This window comes from Bubalus bubalis, chromosome 17 (assembly GCF_019923935.1).
Source record: "Bubalus bubalis isolate 160015118507 breed Murrah chromosome 17, NDDB_SH_1, whole genome shotgun sequence".
In the NCBI taxonomy this organism is placed as follows: domain Eukaryota; kingdom Metazoa; phylum Chordata; class Mammalia; order Artiodactyla; family Bovidae; genus Bubalus; species Bubalus bubalis.
Window position 1 is genome coordinate 36896573 of NC_059173.1, and position 23070 is coordinate 36919642.

Consider the following 23070-nt stretch of genomic DNA (forward strand, 5'->3'; position numbering starts at 1 on the left):
TCCAGTCTCAGTCACGGAAGTACAGTTCCCTTCACGACGGGTGCTGAGTATGCTCTTGGCTGATGACAGATCAGGGAAGTTCCCTTCTATGATGTTCCTTTGCCCTCAGGATAAGTCCACCTCCTTAACATAACCAGAAAGGCTTCCATTGGCCTCTCCAGCCTTTATGTGTGTTCTTCCCTTAAACGCCCAGATCCAGTCATGCTGACTTAATCTCAGGTGGTCTGTTATCTTTGCATTCACAGCAATCCTTCATCCCTCACCAGGCAAATTCATACCCACAAGCACGCTGTGTTTGTTTCAACTGACATATCATCCTTCTTGGAAAGCCTTTCGCAACCTTGGATTTGATGCCTCATATCATAGAAAATATCCTAACACTGTATAATGATGGGCTATGGACTTATGACCTTGGAGAAGGAAATGGCAACCCACTCCAGTATTCTTGCCTGGAGAACTCCATGGACAGAGGAGCCTGGTGGGCTACAGTCCATGGAGTCACAAAGAGTCGGACACGACTGAGTGACTAACACATACACACACAGACTTATGAATCCTCCACTCAGCTATGAAGCCCTTGAACCTGGAGTAGGCTTTGTTTGCCTCAGTATCTGTAATACTTGCACAGCACTTCATGCTGTAATTTCATTTTTAAATGTTTACCTTTTTAATTGAAGTAAAACAGGCATCTCAAAAAGGACATAAATCATATATTCACAGCTGGATGGATTTTCACAAATTAAAGTCATGCTGTGTAACTAGCAGAAATCAAGAAACAGAACATTATCCCTCGAATTTCTCTTCATGCGCCTTTTCAGTCTTTGCCCCTCTGATTTCTAACACAAAAGAATGTTGCCTGAACTTTATATAAATGGAATCATACAGTACATATCCTTTTGTGTCTGTCTTCTTTCTCTCAATATTATGTTTGTAAGATTCTAAAAGCTTTTTTAAAGAAATAAGTAATATTGCAGTATCTAAGATTTTAATCAATGTGTATGAGATGTTTTCTGTATCACCAGTTCAGAAAGAAGGCAGCTGTTAAGAGGCATGCATGAAATTTCTCTCTAGAGGATGCCTGCTCAGCATTCTTTACTGTCATTCCTAACAGAACCCACTTTTGTTCCTGTGCCCCATGCAACCAATATGCATATGGAAGGGGTGAGCCTGACTGGTTATCTTGTCCCTCCTTGTCCGTGATTGGCTGAGGAATGTGAGTCCCCATTTTGACCAATAAGACCTGAAGGGTGGTTTTCTGGGGCTCCTGGGAAACTTTCTGCTCTCTTCTAAAGGAATGTTTGCAGAAGTGACCCAGAAACTCTTTCTGGATGTCGTAGGTAGGTGTGAGACTCAGACTTCTAAGCATACCCATCACCAAACTTGAGGATGAAGTCAGTATGAACAGAAAGATAGTACCAAGAATCACTAGGAAACAAGGCTATCTACAGGATTAAGTCATCCTTCACCCTATCCCACCTCTTAAGTTTGCAGATCTGTCAATCAGCAAATCTCATTATGGTTTAATCCAATTAGAGGTTTTTCTTGTTTGTTCATTTTGGGGTTTTTTTGATACTTAAAACTAACGGCATTTAACCAATATATCTTCTAAAGGCTTGGATGCTTACTGCAAGGCGCATTTACCTAAATGGAGAGTGATGTGAAGCCTTGTTCATGGTAATGAGATTCAAGTTAGGCAGCAAGAGGAGGCTGCCTGACTTGCATAGGATGGAGGCTTTAGCTAGAGTGTGGGGCTGAGAAGGAAACCCCTCAGGAACAAGCTGTTCTGGCACTGCCCATGTTACCTTGGGCAAAGGCTCTGGGGCTACAATGCTATAGACTTGAGGAGTCAAGTAACCAAAGCACAGCAACGTTCTGAGTGGTCGTAGAAAGAGACAGCTGTGTGTGACTGAAGGTAGAGAGGCTTTTCCTTCTGTCCCTCCTGTGGAGGAAACGATGGCAGGGGAGTAACAGTTGTGTAATCCTAGATGGCCCAAGGAAATTTCTTTCTTTCTTTTTTTGAGAGGGGGGCCCTCTCATGTGGTCACATGTGAGGCATGCAGGATCTTAGTTCTCTGACCAGGGATTGAACCCACACCCACTGCAATGGAAGCATGGAGTCTTAACCACTGGACCACCAGGGAAGCCTCCAAGGGAACTTCTTCAGAGGATGGTAGTATGTGTCCAAGAAGACAAAGATTCTCAAATAATGGACATGAAAGGTGGCACAGGTATAACACTACTCTCTTGGCATTTTCCCAACAGTGTAGTGTGATAATGAGAGCAAAAAGAGTGAAAGGAAAGGGCCTCTTGGCTTATAAACATGTTTCCTGTTTTTCTGGCTCCCTCCCCTGGAGATGGTCTACTGAAGAAGGAAATAGCAAACCACTTCAGTATTCTTGCCCTGAGAACCCAATGAACAGTATGAAAAGGCAAAAAGATATGACATTGAAAGGTGAACTCCTCAGAAGGACAGGGATGCCTGGCTGCAGTCCATGGGGTTGCACAGAGTTGGACAAGACTGAATGACTGAACAACAACAACCCCTGGAGATGAGAGTAATTGATATTGCCCATGGGGTCTGAGAAAGCGCGCCTAGGGGTGCTGGAGTTACCATGGAGGGGCAGCTCTCCCATAGGAAGGATATTCTGTAAAATAGAGCCTCAGAGTGACTTAAGCTGAAAATGAAAACTAGTTCTTCCATTCGGGCTGGGGAAGTGGGTTAGATTGGTCCCATTTACGTGGAGATATTAGGGAGATGCTATGAATAAGGTGGCATCAGATTTGACCCGAGAAGGAGAGATAGCATTTACACTAGAAGTGATAAGGAAGATGTTTCAGTTAAAGGGAACTGAAAGTGCAAAAGCAGAAGGGCAGGAAGAGAAGAGTAGTACAGGACAGAATGAGTAGATGAATTTGACTCTGCCAGAGTACCTGTGAGAGTGGGCAGGGCTGAGGAGAGTGGGCAAGAGAAATGGTGTCCAGAAGGAGGAGTGTTCTCTATGCCTCAGAAGAAGTGAGAATCTTACCCAGTAAGTAATGGAGAACAAGGAAAGAATTTTAAACATGTCGTTATTAAACATAATACTGAAGTGGGTCTCAAGATGATTAAAATCAGAATGGACAGGAAAGGGAAAGACAGGAACTGGGGAGACCCAATAAGAACCTAAAGCAAAAGAATAGAGGAAAAGGAATTAGGGCGGTGGTTGTAGACTGTAGAGAAATGGGAGGATTTAGGGAGGTAAGCTTAACAGGAGTCAATATCTGATTGGCTGTGAGTATTGCATCATTAAGAAGAACTGGATCTTGTCACAAAATCTGGCTCCAGAAGTTGATAGGTTTTTCACACCATGTTACATTTTCCCCATAACCATTTTGCTAGTGAAATGATTCCCAATTTACAGGCTATTTGTGACAAAATGAAACAAACAAAAAACAGTGATGAAGTGCTACATGTGAAAAGAATTTGCCCAAAACAGATTTTTCTGTCCCATGTGGTTAACAGTTGTACTGCTTTTGACCAAGCATAATTGTGCGTTCCAGTGATGGTAATGGAAAGAGAAGTGTGTTTAGAGCCCTTTGCACCTTCACTGTCCTCCTGACTCACTGTCCGAACCTGCCAGAGCTCAGCTGCCGATGTAAGGATGTATTTTTCATAGTTTTTCAGAATCTAGTTTATTGGCTAGAGTGCATTCATTTTCTAAGCAGGAAAACTGAGCTTGGAACTTGATGATAAAGCGTAATTGTCTTTATTATTAAAGAGAAGGAATTGTGAATGCATTTTTTTAAGGGAAGGATGCCAAAAAGCTTTCTTGGCATGATGATGGAGGTAACAATACCTTTTAAAGGAGTGTTTTTCAAAGAATGACTTCAGTATCTCTCTCGCTGAGGGAAGACTGCAGCCTCTTTATCATAGGGCCTAATGTCATGATCATACCAGATGCTTGGTAAATATCTGTAAGATAAATAGCAGAAAAGACTGCAGCAAAAAGAGAAGGCCTGAGATGGGAGGAATGCTAAGCAGTGATGGAGTTCTAAAGCTTTTATGCCAGGACAGCCCTCTTACAGTCAAATAATAGACCTTCAGAGAAGAAAATAAAGAGAGAAGGCTGTTTACTCCTGAAAACTATTTGGTTCACTCATTTATAAGATTTGACTTAAGAGTTGGGATTAAGTTTAGAGGGAAATCTCGGTTCTAGAGATTCTAAACAGACTTAAGTTACTCATATCCTTTAATAATGTTTGATTCAAGGACATCATGGGGACTTATGAAAAATCCCCAAGGCCCATTGCTTCTTCCTCAAGAAGAGTCTAGAGCTCACAATGTTTACTTAATCACGACTTTGGATGTTTAATAGACTATTTAGTCTCTCAGATTTACCTTGGTTTGTGTAATCTAGAGATCTAATTTTTATGGCATATAATTGAATGACTAGCTATCCTCAAGAGATAATCTTGAATATCTGAGTTATATTTTACTTTGTAGTCAATCCAACAGAGCATCAGAAAAGGAAAAGTAGTAGTGTTTAATGCAGAGCAATTAGTAACATGTAATAAAAATGAAAGGGCTTCCCTGGTGGCTCAGTAGTAAAGAACCCACATGCAGGAACCCGATGCAGGAAGATATGAGTTCAATCCCTGGGTCAGGAAGATCCCCTGGAGGAGGGAATGGCCACCCACTCCAGTATTCTTGCCTGGAGAATCCCATGGGCAGAGGAGCCTGGCAGGCTACAGTCCATGGGGTCACAAAAGAGTCAGACACAACTTAGAAACTACACAACAACAACGGCAATAAAAATGAAAAGCATTAAGTAGCAAGGAGATAGTATCCCCCAAACAATCCTTCCAATTCTATCATTTGCTGAATATTTTCCAAAAGAAAGTGGAAATATAAAGATTCTATTTTAATTGCACAACCAGGGGGAAAGTGCTCAAATGCCAAAAGAACATGTTGAAAAGCAGATGGATTTTGAACCAAAACATGAAGGTAATATTCTGCCTTTGGAAATTCTGTGTCTCCACTGTGATTTAAAGTGTTGTAGCTTACAGTAATCATCTTGGCAAATATGAAAAAAATGAATAGGAAGTCTGAGTAATTATCATGAATCTGCATTTCAATCTGTAAGGGAAAAAGACATAACCCAGCTAAAATTCTCATCCAAGGCAATTCTCTTTTAAATGCATCAAGGCATTCTTAGAAATAATTTCATCTTGAGACAATGAGCCAAGTATCACTATCCTAAGTCTGATCGAAAAATCAATAATAAAAGCTCTTATTCTTATAGATTCATCACTTCATTATGTTTCCCTTTGTCACCATTCAGAAACTTAACATTAAGTGACTTGGATGTAACTTGAACCCCTTTCTTCTCTCTCCATCCTTTCCTCCTTGCCTTCCTCCTTCCATTCTTTTGAATGGAGCGATGAAGTGGCCAGATGTTAACATTTCCAAAACCAAGAAAATCAGTTCAGGATTTTCATAGACTTGCTAGCTGTATCAGCTGCTATTGTCAAACAAACAACCTCAGAATAATGATTTCAAACAACCAATTATTTAATTCATGATACTGCAAGTCAAATTGGTAATTTAGGCTGGTATCACCTGGGCTACCTTATGTGTCTGCAGGCAACCATTTGATGGTGAGGTAACTCTGCTGCTGAGGCTTGAGTTGCACCTCTTGACTCTCCCCTATGTGATTTCTCATTCTGCAGAAGGCTAGCCAGAGTTAATGCTCAAGATGGAATCAGAGGTTCAAGAGAGAAAGTAGAAAGAAGCAAGGGTTCTTGTGGACCAGGCTTAACACTGACACAGGTTCACTTTTGCCATATTCTGTTAGCCTAAGCAAGTAATAAGACCAACTTAAATTCAAGACATGGGAAGCAGACTTTACCTCTTGATGGGAGGAGAGGCAAAGTTACTTTCAAAAGGTGTGAATACAGGAAGGCTGTTAATGGGGACTGTCAGGTGACCAGTCTACCATACTAGCCAGTTTTCTTCTAACACTTTAAATCATTTATTTAAGAAGCATATTTTTATTTCTGATTTTATCAAGACTTTTAATTCAGGAGTAAATATTCCATGTTACTAAATGATATCCCCCCCTTTTTGTGTATGTGAAGATGATCATGGATTGGAGTTTTTCTTCTTTGAAACATAGGATTGATTATCTTAATAAATTTTCAAATATTGAAACTTCTTTGCCTGCCTGGAAAGAACTGTACTTGATTAAGTTATAGTTTTTTGTTGTTATTGTTATACTAATTAATCTCTTTGCTAGTATTAAGGCTTCAGTTCAGTTCAGTTGCTCAGTCGTGTCTGACTCTTTGTGACCCCATGAATCGCAGCACGCCAGACCTCCCTGTCCATCACCAACTCCCGGAGTTCACCCAAACTCATGTCCTTAGAGTTGGTGATGCCATCCAGCCATCTCATCCTCTGTCATCCCCTTCTCCTTCTGCCCCCGATCCCTCCCATCATCAGGGTCTTTTCCAATGAGTCAACCCCTCGCATGAGGTGGCCAAAGTATTGGAGTTTCAGCTTTAGCATCAGTCCTTCCAATGAACACCCAGGGCTGATCTCCTTCAGAATGGACTGGTTGGATCTCCTTGCAGTCCAAGGGACTCTCAAGAGTCTTCTCCAACACCACACTTCAAAAGCATTAATTCTTCAGCGTTCAGCTTTCTTCACAGTCCAACTCTCACATCCATACATGACCACTGGAAAAACCATAGCCTTGACGAGACGGATCTTTGTTGGCAAAGTAATGTCTCTGCTTTTGAATATGCTATCTAGGTTGGTTGTAACTTTCCTTCCAAGGAGTAAGTGCCTTTTAATTTCCTCACTGCAATCACCATCTGCAGTGATTTTTGAGCCCCCCAAAATAAAGTCTGACACTGTTTCCACTGTTTACCCATCTATTTGCCAAGAAGTGATGGGACCAGATGCCATGATCTATTAAGACTTCACATGTTGTTTGTCTGTTGCTTCATTTGCTATTATTTTCTCCCATTCTGAAGGCTGTCTTTTCACCTTGCTTATAATCTCAAAAATATACAAGCAACTCCTACAGCTCAATTCCAGAAAAATAAATGACCCAACCAAAAAATGGGCCAAAGAACTAAATAGACATTTCTCCAAAGAAGACATACAGATGGCTAACAAATACATGAAAAGATGCTCAACATCACTTATTATCAGAGAAATGCAAATCAAAACCACTATGAGGTACCATTTCACACCAGTCAGAATGGCTGCGATCCAAAAGTCTACAAGCAATAAATGCTGGAGAGGGTGTGGAGAAAAGGGAGCCCTCTTACACTGTTCGTGGGAATGCAAACTAGTCTATGGAAACAGTGTGGAGATTCCTTAAAAAAACTGGAAATAGAACTGCCTTATGATCCAGCAATCCCACTGCTGGGCATACACACTGAGGAAACCAGAAGGGAAAGAGACACGTGTACCCCAATGTTCATCGCAGCACTGTTTATAATAGCCAGGACATGGAAGCAACCTAGATGTCCATTAGCAGATGAATGGATAAGAAAGCAGTGGTACATATACACAATGGAGTATTACTCAGCCATTAAAAAGAATACATTTGAATCAGTTCTAATGAGGTGGATGAAACTGGAGCCTATTATACAGAGTGAAGTAAGCCAGAAAGAAAAACACCAATACAGTATACTAACGCATATATATGGAATTTAGAAAGATGGCAACAATAACCCTGTATACGAGACAGCAAAAGAGACACTGATGTATAGAACAGTCTTTTGGACTCTGTGGGAGAGGGAGAGGGTGGGATGATTTGGGAGAATGGCATTGAAATATGTATAACATCATATATGAAACGAGTCGCCAGTCCAGGTTCGATGCATGATACTCGATGCTTGGGGCTGGTGCACTGGGACGACCCAGAGGGTGGTATGGGGAGGGAGGAGGGAGGAGGGTTCAGGATGGGGAACACATGTATACCTGTGGCCGATTCATTTTGATATATGGCAAAACCAATACAATATTGTAAAGTTAAATAAAATTAAATAATAAAAAAAAAGACTTCACATGTTTATAAATTAAGTGTAGTTTTCTTTTTCTTGTGATACATTTGTTAGATTTTGGTATTAGTTATACCTCTTCTGCCAAAGCAAAGTTTCTGACATAACAGACTTTGTCCTAAAGAACATTGTATCATAGATTGCTAAATTCTGGCTGAATTTTTACTTCCCTTTCTCAATCCCTTTTACTCTTTACTAGATAATCAACTCTCTGATTCCCCCAAATTTTCCCTATCTCCTCAAAACTCTAAACATATCTCTTTTATTGATTCATAGTGTGACAAGGGTGGTTTCTGACCTGGCCTCCAGAGAGTCCCACTTCCTGGGAGTCATGCCTTCTTATTATCCCTTCGTCTTGAATAGAGAAGGACCTGTGACTTGTTTCTAACCAAGAGAATAGGGCAAAATGCTGAAATGTCACATCCGTGGCTAGGTTACACAAGGTAGTCACTCCTATCTTGTTAACAGGCTGCTTACATACTGATAACACAAGTTCCCAGATTGGAGAGTCCCACATGCTAAGAAAATGAGGGTGACCTATGGTGACCTATGGCCCTCAGTACAATACCCTTTGAAGAACTGAAACAACCAGATCCTTCCCCAGTCACATCTTCACGTGAGACCTCGGCCCTGGCCAGAGCTTAATTGCAGCCTTGAGAGAGACTGGGAAGCAGAGAACTCAGCTGAACCATCCCTAGATTCCTGACTTACAGAAACTGAAATAATGTGTATTGTTTTAAGCTACTAAACTTGTAGTAATTTGTTAGTCGGCAGTGGATAACTAACACACATCAAATAATAAATTTTCAGGTTGGGAAAAACTTTTTTAAAAATCACACAGTCCAACCTTTTTTAAAAATTAATTGTAATTGGAGTATAGTTGATTTAGTGTTGTGTTAGTTTCTGCTGTACAGCAAGTTGAGTCAGTTCTGTGTGTACATGTATCCACTTTTTTTTAGATTCTATTCCTATGTAACTCATTACAGAGCATTAAGGAGAGTTCCCTGTGCTATACAGTAGGTTCTTATTAGTTATCTCTTCTATATATAGTAGTGTGTATATGCACACAGTCCAACCTTACATTCTAATGTGACTCTCCACCTAGTGCATGTCTAACTTATGTTTAAATAGCACAGGTGACATAAAAGTTACTACTATAAAAAGTAGTTCATTCCATCTTGAGGAAATTATAACTTTTAGGAAACTGTTCACTTTAATAAGTTCAATATTTTATTCACAGATCCTGAATCTTACCTTGGTGTTATATCCATTTTTTTAAACATGATAAACCTTAAATTATTCCCAGTTCTTCCAAAATTCCTAACATCATGTGGTTTTTTGCCCTCTTTCATCATCTTTGTCCCCTTTGTCTTAGCAAGGTACCCATAAATGACCTTAACATTAAGGTTTGGTTTATGTAGTACAAAAGAATGAGACACTATCATGTAGAATAATTGATGGGCCCACTGTTGAAACTGTTCATTCATGTTGGACTCGCTGTCCAAGAAAATCTTTGTTTTTATCTTATAGGAGCTGTACTAAGTCCTGTCATTACTATGTTATGTTTACCCTGCTTAATTTCAGTTTATTTGTTCACACCAAGAAGTTGAGGTCTTCTTTGGTACTAATTTATCACCTAATATAGTTTCCTTTGATCCTAATTGCACATTATCCACAGATTGTTAGACATTTTTATAACTTTATCTACACTTTGAATATAGTGTTAAGGTATGGCTAATCATTTTTATGATTGATACCTATTTATTCATTAGTAGCTCTCAAATAATTTTCCTTGTGCAAACTATTACAATAGCTTTTTAATGTTGTCTCTATCATTTATCCATGTGCTTTTCTGTGATAAAGAATCTGCCTGCCAGTGCAGGAGGTGTGGGTTAAATCCCTGGGTCAGGAAGATCCCCTGGAGAAGGAAATGGCAAACCACTCCAATATTCTTACCTGGGAAATCCCATGGATGGAGGAGCCTAACAGGCTACAGTCCAAGGGGTTGCAAAGAGTAGGACATGACTTAGCGACTAAAACAGCAACACTGTTATCTTTCTTAAATTCCTCCTTTACAAAGCAACCACTTTATGGTTTTCTATTTTCTAATGTCTTCAAGCTTATCTTTTATTTGTTTCAACAAAGTCAGCACAGTTCTTTTACTCTCTGCCACTGAAGTCTTTTGGGGTTGCAAATCTAGTTTCCTTATATTCCTGGTTTTCTCTGTGTATAGAATACTATATTTGAAAATTATTTGTGAAAATAATTTGAGGCCCACAGATGAAGGTACTTAAGTCCAGAGAGAATTTTTTTCTGTTTTTGCTAGGCTTCTGGGGGAAACTACCATCCTAAGCTGTAAGTATAAGTCTTGAGATAACAATTAAATCAGAGGTTTTAAGTTTTCTTCTGGGCTGCCTCCCTTCTGATTCATGCCTATCCTGAATGTGCAGCCCTTTGGAGGAGGGTTCTCAAGTTTATTGAAAGGAGGGTCTTCTACTAGATTCTCCACTGAGTCATCTCCCTTGTCCAACAAGGCCATCACAACAAAGCTTCTGATTTACCCAGATGGGGAAATGCCTTCAAGTCAAAAACAGTTTCAATGCCCACTTCCCTTCTGTATCCATTACCTTCCAGAGCTCTCATTTTCCTTCAATTTTCGTCTCTTTAAAAACTGTCTTATTTCTTTAATGATTTTTTAATGATTTTTAAATGAGGTTCTTTGAGGTATTTTGGTTATTTTCAGCAAGACAGTTAATTCAAATATCATAGCCCATCATGCTGAGATGGCTGGATGGCATCACTGACTCTATGGACATGAGTGAGTGAACTCCAGGAGTTGGTGATGAACAGGGAGGCCTGGCGTGCTGCAATTCATGGGGTCGCAAAGAGTCAAGACAAGACTGAGCGACTGAACTGAACTGAACACAGGAATCTGCTTCACTTCAAATCCTCACTCTATTACTTTGTATCTGTATGACTTTGGATAAATCATTTAAGCTATATGAACTTCAGTTTCCTCATCTGTAAAATAGGGATAATAATAGTACCTATATTACAGGATTACATGTGAAGACTGTAGTATTCAGGCACATAATAAGTATTCTATAAACGTTAGCTATTATTAATGTGTATTTTAATACCATCTTATTTATTTCCTTTAGGGCACTTACCACTCTCAAAGACTGCCTTGTTTATTTTTTACTGTTGTTATTTTTTCATTCAATAAAATATAAGCTCCATATTTTACTATTTAGCACTATAAATTGAGCCATATCATTTAAAATGAATTAATGACTATATTCAAGTTTTTCACTAAAACAGTGGCTTTCATTCAATCCTGATAACCCACAAATGAAAAACAGGCCATTTTCTGTGAAAAAATGAAGTCTATTCTATAGTACATTCTTTTTAAAAAATAGAAAATTAAAAGCCATCCTTAATCCAAGAAGAGTAAAAGAATAATTAGACTAGATTTTACAATTTAATTGCCAAAATCACTTGGATATATCAGTACATTACTTATGTGTTTGGACAAACAATGCTCCTCTTCAAATTTTAAAAGCCATAATCCCTTAGTTCAAGTATCTTTTAAAACTTACATGTGTTCTCATTTGTAGAATATATCAATCTTTCACCATTTATTACAATTCTAGTGATTTCTTATTCCATGGGGCCATTACTCCATTCACAGGAGCTGAGAAGTATTCGGCATTAATTTCTTACATGAGAAACTTTGATAAAACCACTGCATTATGCATGCCATTCTGTGCCAGTGAAAGAAATGGAATGAGCTGTAAATATGTCTGATTATGTGAGTGCCTCTCTGTGGGTGGAGACGCCACTTGGATTATAATTCAACAGTTGTAAACTTCCCTATCATCTCTGTCTTCTCCTCATTCAGAGTCTCAGAAGGATGTGGATCATGTTAGATGTGATATTGGGCTTGTCTTAAGAAACGCTCCTCACTCTCTTACTTGGACACAGATGTCTCTGTTTCACTATCCTTGGGGAAAACAGGCAAAGATTTCCTCTGCAAAGCGAGCCCAGGAAATCCCATCCTTCAGGGAGTCCTCCTCAAGCTCTCTTTAGTTGCTCTCCACTGGGCAACTTTTTTGGCTCTAATTTTTTTTTTTTTTATTTAGTATAGTGGGCTATCTAAAGAGCCTCTTTATGAAAGTGAAAGAGGAGAGTGAAAAAGTTGGCTTATAACTCAACATTCAGAAAACTAAGATCATGGCATCCGGTCCCATCACTTCATGACAAATGGATGGAGAAACAATGGAAACAGTGACAGACTTTATTTTGGGAGGCTCCAAAATCACTGCAGATGGTGACTGCAGCCATGAAATTAAAAAACGCTTGCTCCTTGGAAGAAAAGTTATGACCAACCTAGACAGCATATTAAAAAGCAGAGACATTACTTTGACAACAAAGGCCCATCTATTCAAAGCTATGGTTTTTCCAGTAGTCAGGTATGGATGTGAGAGTTGGACTATAAAGAAAGCTGAGCCCCAAAGAATTGATGCTTTTCAACTGTGGTGTTGGAGAAGGCTCTTGAGAGTCCCTTGGACTGCAAGGAGATCCAACCAGTCCATTCTGAAGGAAATCATTCCTGAATATTCATTGGAAGGACTGATGCTGAAGCTGAAACTCTAATATTTTGGCCACCTGATGCTAAGAACTGACTCATTGGGAAAGACCCTGATGCTGGGAAAGATTGAAGGCAGGAGGAGAAGGGGACAACAGAGGATGAGATGGTTGGATGGCATCACCAACTCGATGGACATGAGTTTGAGGAGTTGGTGATGGACAGGGAAGCCTGGCGTGCTGCAGTCCATGGGGTCACAGAGTCAGACACTACTGAGCAACTGAACTGACTGATAGTGGGCTAATTTTAAGCACACAGCTTTTGTATTCTTTCTGCTTGCAGAACATATAGTCCTCCGTTAATCTAAAAATTAACACACGTTTGTGTAGTATTTTCAACTTCATGCAAATATTCCCCCAACGTTATGAATGTATTAGATTTTTGTAAATTAAATCACAATCAATTATACTAAAGGGTCTTTACATTAAAAAAAAAACAAAACAGGTGGGGGCTTCCTTGGTGGTCTAGTGGTTGAGAATATGCCTGCTCACGCAGATGTCATGGGTTTGATCCCTGGTCTGGGAAATTCCCACATGCCGCAGAGGAACTAAGCTGTGAGTGCCACAACTTCCTGAGCCAGTGCTCTGGAGGCCGTGAGTCACAATCCCTGAGCCTCAGGAGCTGCAACTACTGAAGCCCACGTGCCTACAACCTGTGTTCTGCAACAAGAGAAGCCACTGCAATAAGAAGCCTGCGCACTGCAAGGAAGAGTAGCCCGCCCTACTCCCTCCCCCAATCCCAATTAAAGTCTGTGCGCAGCAGTGAAGATCCACCAAAACCAACAATAAATAAATAAATCTTAAAAAAACAAACAGGTGAATTTTTTTTGAAAAGCATAGAGAGAAGGGGAGGAGTAAAAGGAGATGAAGTTCTATAGGTAGGAAGGGCCAAATTCTGAAGATAGTTATATTCTATTACTTGTATGAAATAAGGTGCATGCTAACCATTCCCTGACCAGCACTGTTCTAATACAGGGTCACACTAGAGGTAATGCATGGGGTGTCTTTTTATCCCTCATGCCACAACATATAGTGATGTACAAAGGGAAGCATGCAGTAATCTACAGAAGGGAATGAAGTGGCAGTACTGGGATATCAAACACAAATTAATTTTTTTTAGGGTTTGTAGTCTTAAAGTCTTGAGTAAAGGAAGAGAACCAGAGAAAAATAATCTCTAAGACTGACTATGTCTAAGTTAGAAGATTATTAAGAAGAAATGGCAGAAAGATGATGCTGAACTTTCCTATTACATTTTTTTTTCTTGTGGGTGATAAAGTGTCATCAAATGGCCAGCAGGAAGGAAATACTGTGATAAAATTTTTGTTTTATTAAGAACACTGAGAGCCAGCAGGTGAAGAATTAGAAGGACAAGTGACTAGAGACATAGAATCCCACTGCAGAGTAATTATAGTACTTACAGCAAGAAAAGTGAGAGCCTAATGTTGTGTTCCCAGGAGGCGCAGTGGTAAAGAATCAGCGTGCTAATACAGGGGACACAAGTTCAATCCCTGGGTCAGGAAGATCCCCTGGAGGAGAAAATGTTAACCCACTCTAGTATTCTTGCCTGGGAAATCCCATGCACAGAGGAGCCTGGTGGACTGCACCCCATGTGGTTGCAAAGAGTCAGACACAACTTAGTGACTAAACAGAAACAACAAGTGTGGGAGAAGAGATGGAGAGTTATTTGGGGGTTGAGTTGATCAAACATAGATTTTAGTGAGACTCAGTTTCCTGTTTTGCACTCATGATAAATTGTGGTGCCTTTACTAAAACAGGGAATGCAGGATGAAGGGTAGCTTGGCTGCGTAGGAAGTGGAGTGAAATTAAGGAGTAAAGGGGATGAGTTCTGTCTTTGACATCCTGGAGCTATTCATGAATACCTAGATAGAGTTTTTCAGTATAGGCATTGGATACAAAGGACTAGAATTCAGCACAGAAAAAAAGGTTTGAACATCATTGGCATGTAGGTTGTAGGTCAAAGCCATGGAAATGGATAAGATGACTCCTGAAGATCAGTGAAATGAGAAGAGGAGTATGAAAAGGAAAGAATGGCTGGGGTCAAAAAAAAAAAGAAAGATGAGCAAAAAAGGTGTGTCTTAGAGGCCTAAGAGGGGGAAGTGCCAAAGGAGAAGAATGTTTTAGGAAGGAAGGATTGTTAACAAAATCAGAAGGTCCAGAGAAATCTAGTATGATTAAATTCTGAAAGGGTTTCACTGGATTTGACAAGTGGAAGGCCTTGCTGCTCTGCCAGAGTGCTAGAAAAGTGAAACTCAAATCCTGCTCAGTGCTGATTGGCTGAATCCACCGGGCCTGATTGGACCTGGCCAGTCAGAGGGTAGGTGTGCAAAGGCAGGTCACACTTACTGTCCCTTATTTTTCTAAGTAGATATTAAACAGTTGGAAAGATAGCAAATGAAATTTCCTTCAAAACACATCTGTTCCTTAAAAATGGCTGAAAATACTTACAAGTTACATTAGCCAAGTATATACATAGCAATATGTATCAGTAAGATCTCTCTAGATTAAAAAGGACTGGATTAAGCCAAACTGATTTAAACCAAAAAGAGAATTTGTTGGTCCTCCTAACTGAAAGTCTTGGTGAGAGTCAAGTTCATCTGAACCAAAATGCTCAAATACTGTCATTAGAAATCTGCCTCCCTCTACTTCTTAGTGCTGCTTATCTCTATGCTAATAACTTCACTCCCAGTTTCTAACCAAGTCATTTGAAAAAGTGGTCACCAGCAGCTGTAAACTTACATCCTGTCAGTCCATGAACTCCAGCAAATAGTGGACACGTCTTTCCTGATTGTTCCAGCAGATATCCTGGCTCTACATTTTGTTTAATGCGATGGCGAAATAAAGTGTCCATCCCTGAAATAACCTCTGAGTCCAGGGGACTGGACTTCACCTATAGGTCAGGCTTACACCATGGCCCACTTCCAAAAGTGGGGCTGAGAGTGCGGGTCAACCACACAAACAGCTGCATGGATACGTGTGCTGCATTCCTGTGTTAGGTCTTTTATTAGGTCTTAGGGTTTTATTAGGGTTCTGCTCAAGTCCCACATTCTCACCAGGCCTTTGCACATGCAGGTGAGGTAGGCCCCTCTTTACCTAACAGCAGAAACTGTTCTTGAAAAGAGGAGACTATAACTGATGTGAGGGAAGCAGCCCTCTAACAAAAAATATGAGAGATAGGAAGAAAAAAAAAAAAAAAAAAAGGAACGGCATGAAAAAGAAAGCAAGCATTAACAGGGCGATTTAAAATAAACAAACAAAAATAACTGTAAACAAATATAAGGATCATTAAAAAGCTATAGTTAATCACAGCACTTGCTTTGACCAAATCCTGCAGAAGACACCCTTCCTTGGTAATAAGCCCCCTGAGAATAAGCGGTGTTGACCTGTTCTGGTACATCCCTGGGGTGTATTTCTTTCTTGTCTTTCCCTTGTTTTCTACTTTTCATCTTCTGTCCCCATACATATAAATTTTCACTTATTTATTTTTGGCTGTGCTGGGTCTTCATTGCTGCATGGTCTTTTCTCTAGTTCCAGCGAGCCAGGGCTACTCTCTGGTTGCCCAGTGCACACGCTTCTCATTGTGGTGGCTTCTCTTATGGAGCACCAGCTCTAGGTGCACAGGCTTCAGCAGATGTGGGCTCAGTAGTTGCGGCTCCTGGATCCTAGAGCACAGGCTCAGCAGTGTGGCACACAGGCTTAGTTTCTCTGAGGCATGTGAGGTCTTCCTGGATCAGGGATTGAACCCAAGTCTCCTGCATTGGCAGGCAGATTCTTTACCACTGAGCCACCAGGGAAGCTCCTGTCTCTTCTCTACTCTTTCTGATGGCTCACATCTCTACTGAGAGCTTTCTTCTTACATTCGTAGCTGCTGACTCCCATCTTCTTTTTGTTTCACCTCTCCACAGAGAAGTTTTATTTCACATTCCCTCAAGGAGAGAAGGAAAAGAAAAATATGAAGAAGACACTCTACCTAGCTGCTAGCATAGTTATTTAATTTGCCACAGATGCTATATAATTTTCAGAGCCCTTTGTTCAAAATGCATTAAGAATTTCATGACAGCAGAGCATTAAACTAAGACTAGGGTCCTTCTAGGGCTGGCTCTGTACTGTTGTCAAGGATGTACATTCATGATACTGATCCAGGGTGGAACTCTTTGCTTACTTCCCAGTTGCCATCCTCAGATATTCCTCTGCATTCTCATGGCCATCCTTTTAGGTAGCTTGTCCCATCATCAAATTCAAGAGAGTGGAGTAAGTCAGTAGTATATCTCCATTTCCTTTGTGAGAAATTGGTTTAGGCATGACTTATGAGACACTTCCAGCCTATGAGATCTGATTTCGTTTTTTATGAAAAGAGAAACAGGAGAAGAAACAGCTCCCCTTTCCCTGCTGCTGTTGCTAAGTCACTTTAGTTGTGTCCCACTCTATGTGACCCCATAGACAGCAGCCCACCAGACTCCCCTGTCCCTGGGATTCTCCAGGCAAGAACACTGGAGTGGGTTGCCGTTTCCTTCTCCAGTGCATGAAAGTGAAAAGTGAAAGTGAAGTCACTCAGTCGTGTTTGACTCCTAGCGACCCCATGGACTGCAGCCTACCAGGCTCCTCCGTCTATGGGATTTGCCAGGCAAGAGAACTGGAGTGGGTTGCCATTGCGTTCTCCTCCCTTTCCCTAGACCTTATCATCTGTGTAATTATACCCCACATTGGCATAGCCATCTTGCTGAATGAGGAACACTTTGCCACTGAAGGTAGCAAAATAAAAAGAAAGAAAGGAAGCCATCAATTGGCTGTTGAATTAACTAGCCATGAAGCCATTTCCACTTAGGCTTCTTGCTATGTAAAATAATACATTTTTATATTAAGTCATTTGAGTCATAATAGCAGCAGCAGCAGCTCAATTGGTATGTCTTAGTAATCAAAGAAATTCTTACATGAAAGTAAATTCTTAGCTATAAAAAACAGAAAAAGTAGAAATGTAAATTGTGGTGCAGCAAGAAGGAGAAGGTTTCTTGAAAGCATTGCTTTCCCACTAAAGAGATCCGTTTCATACTGTCCAGTTTCTCCTTCTCTCTCTCCTGAGATGGTGAAGCAATTCATAGAAAGTTTAGAAACAGCAAGCAAAGTCACAAAAAAATAAATGAAATGCAAACCCAGGTTTCAGAAACAGTTTTGGTAATAGAAACTTTTTATTTATGCATAAGATTTCCTAAGGGCAACATGTGAGTAAAAGCTGCCCACCATTCCAGAAGCAGAAACAATAAATCCATGAATGTGCTTTTTTATGTCACCTTTGAAATTACTTCTATAAGCGACTTATATCTAGCCTCAAAATTTACTAATTGGCAAAATAGAGGTAAACTAAAGGGACATCTTTCTCGTGTGTGTGTGTGTGTGTGTGTGTGTGTGTTTGCAGTTGCACACTTGAGTCTAATTCTTTGTGACTTCATGGACTGTATCCCGCCAGTGTCCTCTGTCCATGTAATTTTCTAGGCAAGAGTACTGGAGCAAGTTGCTATTTCCTCCTTCAGGACATCCTTCTGAGTTAGGGATTGAACCTGTATCTCCTGCACTTTCTGGCGGATTCTTTACCACTGCGTCACATGGGAAACCTAGGCAATCTTTCTTGAGCTGTTGCCAAATATAATCTGAGGCTATTTGTTATCGTGAAGACTTTGTCTATTGTAAGTAATAGGAAACCTAAATCAAGCCGACTTGATCGAGGGCTACCAGTTGCACCGAAATCTGGCCCAGCTGGATCCTTGCTCACATAATTAAGGTTCTTTCTCCATCTCTTGGCTCCTCCCATCCTTGGAAAATACAGTGCTCTGATTGGGCAAGTCTCCTATATACTTTCTTTGGCACCGGAGTTCACTGACCTCAGTCACCTAGACTGAGTGTGGAAGGGTAGTTTCTAAAGGAGGATGTGGGCTTTGTCTAAGAAGATGAGGGAAAGGATTCTAGGCAGGCAAAACCAAGTTGCCTAGGTTGTACAACAAATTTGTGTTGAAATTTTAGCCGAGTATTTAATAGCAAGTATTGCAGGGAAAGAAAAATGTTTTTCAGAAATCAAAATAAAGAATTCTGAATCAACATTAATTTATTTTGAAGTGAATATTTTTTCTTAATATACCAGTTAAGTTTGAGAATTAAGATTTTAATATTATGTCTAATCATTCCAAAAACTCATTCGCTTTCTAAACGGAAGAGATTTGTGAATTCACACATGTTTAATCTTCAAATGTAAATTGAAAGGGGAATGAAATTGAAACCAGAGACATTATGTATATTACCAAATCAAAATGATGACTGATCAGAGCTAACAAAGCAAGATTGTTGAGTGGAACTATCTGTTATGTTCTATCAAAGTGGCAATTAAAAAGCTCAGATGTAAAGTCATATAAATTGGTTGGGTTCATATCAACATTTCTGTCTGCTTGTCAGAAAAGACAGTTTAGTTAGGGAGTTGGCTTCATGTATTGGAAAGTAACAGTTTCTCTTAAACAGCTTGTATTAAAATCTTCCAGTCACAAGATACTGAATGAGCTGAGTTACTGGGAAAATTCCAAAAAGAGTGCTTACGGAATGAAAGGCATACTTCAGATAGATTTCTAACTGAACTTTTTATTTATTGTGAGTTCGGGAATTCACCTTTTAAGAACCAGGTCTCTAGACTTGCATAAATTTGAAACTGCTTCATTTTCATTGGCACAAAGACAAACACATTAGTTCCTTATCCCAGAATAACAAGACATCCTTTATTTCAAATAGAAGTAACTTGAAAACATTGCAGTAATTTATAGATACTATGTAATTCTAAGACACCTTGTTATTCCAAAGACTGAAGAAAAATTAGCTATTTAAGAGGTGGTTTATCTGAATCAAAATTATGGCATTGCTTTGCAGGGAGTTTCTTGCATCTCATGCAAACCCAACTCCTTTTTAAGTTATCACCTGAGGAGTTGTGCAATGTTATAGTCAGTGCAGATGGCAAGTCCTGATGGGAGTGAAGGTCTTGATCAAATGAAGAGCTATCTTAAAAAAAGCCCAATCTATTCTCTGCCATCTTTTAATCTCTTATTAAGCAGGTTGCATCCATCAGCAGAATGTACAATAATAATGTTATTAATATTAAGAGAAAAACCTCTGTATCTGAAACTAAAACTGACTGTGGCCTATTCTCTCTTATAGGAAGAGGTAACATAATTCCATCTAGTCAAGGCTATGGTTTTTCCAGTGGTCATGTATGGATGTGAGAGTTGGACTGTGAAGAAAGCTGAGTGCCGAAGAATTGATGCTTTTGAACTGTGGTGTTGGAGAAGATCCTTGAGAGTCCCTTGGACTGCAAGGAGATCCAACCAGTCCATTCTGAAGGAGATCAGCCCTGGGATTTCTTTGGAGGGAATGATGCTGAAGCTGAAACTCCAGTACTTTGGCCACCTCGTGCGAAGAGTTGACTCATTGGAAAAGACTCTGATGGTGGGAGGGATTGAGGGCAGGAGGAGAAGGGGACGACAGAGGATGAGATGGTTGGATGGCATCACTGACTCGATGGACGTGAGTCTGAGTGGACTCCGGGAGTTGGTGATGGACAGGGAGGCCTGGCGTGCTGCGATTCATGGGGTCGCAAAGCGTCGGACACGACTGAGCGACTGAACTGAACTGAACTGAGCATAATTTATTTCAGTGGAGAACCCAATCTCTAAAAATCTCTATGTGGATCCTTTCTCCCCACATAGGAGGGAGGATGGGAGAGGGGAATGGAGGATGGGAGGAAACTCTGGAGGATGGGAGAGAAGACTGAGACCTGGAGCAGGGACCCATCATTCATAGTTGTTGGCCATTCATGAGGGGCTTGGTACTGAGTTGGAGTTAGGGAGAGCTACAGAGTTCACTCCCATCCCATCAACTGTAGGAAGAACCAGGGTTATTGTTGTTGTTTCCAGTTGTTTGTGGCAGCCAAAGAGGGAGGCAGAGACACAGCTGGGCAACCTGGTAGGAAGCTAGAGTTAGTGAAACAAGAAAGAAATCCTAGCGTTGTATTTTAAGTTGTCTGTCTTAGAAATCTGTGGTGTAACCTTCTTACCATTCCTTGGAATCATTAGTAATAATTTGCTGTACATAAAAATGCATTGAAGAGAGACGGTGTAGTTGGAATTCAAGGGAAAATAGCCTAAGTTTCACCTCTAAGGTACTATGAATTGAAGAAATGGAGATAAGATTTCAATGAGACTGAGAGCTTTGCAGAGTAAGAACTCAGAGTTACAAATACAGTCCAAGGTTGGCACAGAAATTCTGGGGAGGAAATGGGATGGTGGCTTGAGTTGACCTCTGGGTTACTAACATACTAATGATTATCGGTGAGAGATTTACTATGTACCAGACTTCGGACTGAGAGATCACTCATACTCTCTTGCAACAATTCTGTATGGTTTTAATCACTTTCTGTCTTTGAGATGAAAATATCAAGGCCTAGAAATGTTAAATAACTTGGTCATAAATACTGAAGCTAACTAGAGAGCGTAGATCTGCATGACAAAAAGCCCATGTTTTTAACTAGCAACTTATACTACCTTTCTGGGATCCTCATCAGCTCTAGAGTATTGATTGATATGCACTCTTTGACCCACACTCCTTTCCCTTGGTATAAATAATTAAGTAATGCCTTTAAATGTTGCCTCAAATTCCTAGATCTTTTTAGTTTTAAAAGAAATCACTATTATCTGCTTAGTATGTGTGGAAGGAAGAAGTCTAATACCTAATTCCTAGCCTTAGGAGAATTATAATCAAGTTGGATAAAAAAGTATTCAAATGAAAACAGGACGTGAGATTCCAAACTAAAAACCAAAAGACTCAGCTAATGTGAGGTACTATAAAGTTATGGAGAAAGATATTATGGAATCCTGGGTCAGCTCCTCAGAAGCTATGTGGATTTGGGCAAGTCACTTAACCTCCCTCACTCACAGTTGTCCATTGGTCATAGCCCTTGCTTTTACCCACCAGAGCACTGACATGAGTCTTAAGTGCCATGACAAATGGAAAACTGCTTTGTAAACTGCAGAGCTGTATCAATTCTAGTTATTTTAAAATTTGAAGGCAAACACGATTCTCCCCCAGATATTTAAAAATAGCTCATCTTCTACATCAAAGGTCAAATGCCAGAAGATAAGACTGTAATCAGTACATTCAAATGAGACACCACTTCTACTCTGTCACTTTTGTGGAGAGAATTATTGGCAGGACAGCAGGCAGCAATTGTAACAAGGAGCAATAATGCCAGTGTGCAAAGAAAAAAGAGCAAACACAATCAATCTAGACCCTCACCTCCCCTCGCAATGTCCTCTCCTTTGTTGGTTATGGAACCAGAAAGTCTTATACCCTGGATGTTTCTCAAGTACACTCTTTTTTCCACTCCATCACCCCTGCTTTTCTTAGGCACTCACTGCCTCTAGCCAGGGTATTGCACCAGCCAATACATCCATGTTCCACATCAAGGTTTTCTTCCTAAAATTAAAATGTGTTCAAGTCACTCTTAAGGCTTAAATCCCCAGAATGCCTTCCCAATATCTGAATAAAGGGTAGAACTGAAGCTCAGCAGACTCCTTTACAATCAGTTTTTCTCTCTTGGCGCTTCTTCAGTTGCACTTTACAGCCCAGCTTGACTGTCTGTCTTGCAGCTCTTCAAATAAGCTGCAACCCAGCCACACCTTTCCATTTGCCCTTCCCCTTTGTTCTTCCAATTATTTTTCACCCAGCCATCAACATTCAATGCAAAAGCAGCTTCCTCTTCAAAGCCTTCTTCCCCATATTCTCCCATCCTATCACAACACCACATACACCCAGAAAAAGTTAGGGTTCTCTCTGACCCACCAACACATTATGCGTGCTCCTCATACAGTATTTTCCACAGGGAGCATCACTGTTTGCTTTTGGTCTCCCCCACTAGACTGTGAATGCCCTGAGGTAGAGACTTCCTCACATTTGAATCCCTGCCCTTAGTAGGGAATGCCTATAACAGCTCCTTAATAGGCATTGTGTGAATAAGTGTATTAGCCTGAACTTAAAAGATCTCCATATTAGCACAGTTTTTAAAAAAATGACTGCATTAGCAATATATTATAGAAGCACAGCTTGCTTGTAATTTTCTGTCTCATGTACTCAGCATGGAAATTTTTTTCAATCAGAATAACTGAAGTTGTAATTATTTAAAAGAGGTGACATGAGCTAAATGGATCCTTGTGCTTAGAAAAATATAAGAGAGTGCAATGATTAACAGAAAAATCCCACCAAGACGTTTCTTTATCCTCATTTTCATGTCAGATCTCCTTGTTTTGGAACCTGCAGTAAAGTTTTGAC